The sequence below is a fragment of the Octopus bimaculoides genome, chromosome 3 (assembly GCF_001194135.2).
Source record: "Octopus bimaculoides isolate UCB-OBI-ISO-001 chromosome 3, ASM119413v2, whole genome shotgun sequence".
NCBI classification, from domain to species: domain Eukaryota; kingdom Metazoa; phylum Mollusca; class Cephalopoda; order Octopoda; family Octopodidae; genus Octopus; species Octopus bimaculoides.
Window position 1 is genome coordinate 166,980,096 of NC_068983.1, and position 3,338 is coordinate 166,983,433.

At 38.0% G+C, this 3,338-nt stretch overlaps 1 protein-coding gene across 1 annotated transcript in view; it reads right to left on the reverse strand.

The window, feature by feature from the left end:
* The window catches only part of LOC106867323 (transcriptional enhancer factor TEF-1-like), a 120,574-nt gene that overhangs the window by 116,580 nt on the left and 656 nt on the right, over positions 1-3,338 (reverse strand). The gene's annotated exons all lie outside the window — the stretch shown is intronic.

Below are 3,338 nucleotides of genomic sequence, written 5' to 3' on the forward strand. Positions count from 1 at the left end.
TATATTCCACCACAACCATACCCATTTGCAGAACGTTTAACAAAATCTCACTCGTAAATTTTCGTTATTATAAAACTGTTAGTAAACAATGTCTATTATCTAATGTTTGCTTCCTTTCCTGCAGTATTACCCAATCACCAAACTACCCGTATATTCCACAACCACAATCACCTCAATCTTTTACCCATTTACAGAACTTTTAATAAAATCTCTCAGTCACTCGTTTCTTGCAGAGGCCGCACTGCAGCACACACTTCATTGTTCTACCTCTCCGCGCTCTCTCTCTCTCGTATTTTGACAGTAACATTCTTCTTTCTTCTCTTGTCTTTCTTCTACCATTGCTACTATCATCAAACCGAACATGTCATCGTGGCTACTGCCTCGTCTCCCTCCCACCACCGACTAAAACACTCCTCTTCCCAATTTCCTCAACAACTGAAGGAACTCGAGAAATACAAGTGACGAAACTCGAAAGAAAACAAAAAACTAATAAATCCTCTTCTTCTCTCCGTGATCAACCCTTCCCGCTCTCATCCCAACTAATTCCCCGCCATCTCCACCATCTTGTCACTTTCCTTACCGCCTTCAAAGTTTTTACTTACTGTTACCACCGTTACTCCTCTCTACTCTTACTACCACTCTCACTACTATACACAACCACCATGACTTTCTCTCTACTCTTACTACCACCACCACCACTACCACTACGACTGGCCGAACTAAGTACTTTTCCCAACAATTGCCCCACCATCATCGTCTTCATCATCACTTCGTTTATCTTTGTGATTACTTTTAAATTTATATTCCCCTTTCTACCATAACAATTCGACAATTATTTTATTAAAAGAAAAAACGTGGGTAAAAACTAACAGCTTCATTATAAATAAATAACAATGATTTGAAAAAAAAAAACTGCTAGAGTTGTTAAAAAGGCCAAGGGAGGAAGCAGTAGAAACGAGCAGAGAGAAACAACAAAGTGCTTCCTCTACGACTTCTTCACATACGACTACTCTTACTACTACTCTTGTGTTGCTACCAAACAAGAAAACACGAGGCGTTGCAATGAAAGAGGTGGCGGCGGCGGCGGCAAAGCTTTGAATAACAGCAGATGTTCAACCACCACCACCACTAGTAGGAGTAGCAGTAATAGTAGAAGGATTAGTAGTGGTAGCAGCAATAATCAGAGCAATGGTAGCAATGTGTGAGTAATAGTAAGAGTAGGAACAGTGAAGAACAAAGTTTTCTACTCAGAGAGTGGGAGGAGGAGGAGAAACACGAAAAGAGGCAAATCAGAAAAACAAAAGAAAAAGTTAATAAATGCGCACTCACACTCACCTCTCCCTTCCACAGTCACTCATTCTATCACTCACACTCACCAACACGCTTTCTTTTAATGCCAATCGCCTTTTTCCCCCCCTTCTTTCTCTATATCTAACGACTGTTTAGGAGTGAATTCTGCCTGGAGCTGACTTTCAGACATTATCCGGTCCTAGAACAAAATCTCCAAAGGAACAAACAACATGGACGGAAGAGAAGAAAAAAATGATACATAAATACACACACACACACACAGAGCCAAGGATAAGGAAAGTGAGAGTTACATGTAAATACAAAGAGAGTGAGCGGGAGAGTTACATGACTATGCAGAGAGAGGGAGTTACATGTATATACAGAGAGGGGGAGAAAGATTGAGAGAAAAATGAACAGAAAGAAGAATCGAAAAAATTATGTATAATTTTTTTTTCTTTTTTGATGAATACTCACCACAAAGGCCGAGATGAAACGGTACTCTTGTTTCTAAAATGTAACGGAGTTGTTGTGGAAAAAAATGAGAATTTTTAAGCTTGAAGAAGCAAGCCAGCCGCTGGTATGTGAGGAATGGCACAAAGAATCTGGACTACGTCGGGCGGCCGGGCTGTCAGTGCGCATGTGCCGGGCGTAGGGGCGGGCCGACCGACCGACACGTAGGGAGAAGCTAGCAGCTGATCTTATGGTGCTCGGGCACCCAGGGTGGCTTGCCAATTCATCACTCTTACAAATATTATCTCCATAGAATACACATACAGACACACACTTGTATATACCTCGTTGCTTACACACAACACCATAATGGCCCGGAGATGGGGGGGGGGAAGGTTATAACATTTGTGTAGATTTCTAAAAAATGTTGCGTCAAAACTTAGTTTCGTGTGTAATAATTGTAACTATTACAACTGTCGCGTCACCGAAGACCGAGTCTTTGAATTCGCCTTCTGCCTCATTCTCTGATAGTAACTTCTGTTATTCATTCCATCCATCCAGACTTTCAGATTTTCCTTTCATTGCAGTTAGGCCTCTTAGGGTAAAAACACGAGCTTTGTTTTCGTGTGTGTGTGTGTGTTTGTTATATATATAATCAATTCCATAACATTGTGTGTAAGGAAAAAAAAAATATATATATATATATATATATGTGTGTGTTAAAGACTTTCTTAATATTTGTATGTGTATAATATGCGCGCAAACGTAACGTTTTCGTTTATCTTTGATCACTAGAAGTAAGAGAAAAGTATGTTGTTCTCTCTAACTATTCCAAGTATTCAAGCACTGCACAATAAAATATGCGATCGTTTGTAAGGTAATCAAATGATTGATTACATAATCAATATTAATTTATATCACATATATAATATTCTGATTTATCTCGATGTATCAGTAGTGTCGGTTGGTTGTCAACGCATAGGAGCTGATAGAAATTATGCTTATCTCTAAGTGAATGTAGGTTTTTTTAAACAGCGACATTTTGAACACGTGAAAAATGTCTGGATTGCTATGAATCTCCCCCCGCCTTGCTTTCTACTTTAAACTACTCAGAAATAGCAGAATATTTATTGATTGAAAGTTTGATTTTTTAAATAACTTCACTGTTTGTTGTCAGATTGTTTTTTTTGTTTTTCTTATATAATTTTTTGGTTGTTATTTAAGTTTTTAAACAAAATTCCTAACATCAGCATTAACTTGACTGTAATGACGACTGAAGTAGCTTTTACTCTCTCTCTCTCTCTCTCTCTCTTTCTCTCTTTTAGATATGGCAGCTAAATCTTCCTCAAAATTATACTTTACACCGTCTTAAATAAACAATACATTATACATTTCAACAATTTAACTCTCGATGTAAAAATAAACTGGATAGTAACGACTGAAATATTTTCGATTGTATGTCTGCTGCTCTATCGGGTCCTGTCCTAGGAGGGAAAGCTAAATTATAACTTTCTAGCAGGATTCTAATTCCACTTGTATATTTAAAAAAAAAAAAAAACATCTCTGGTATGCGAAACTTTTATATTCCTGCAATGTTC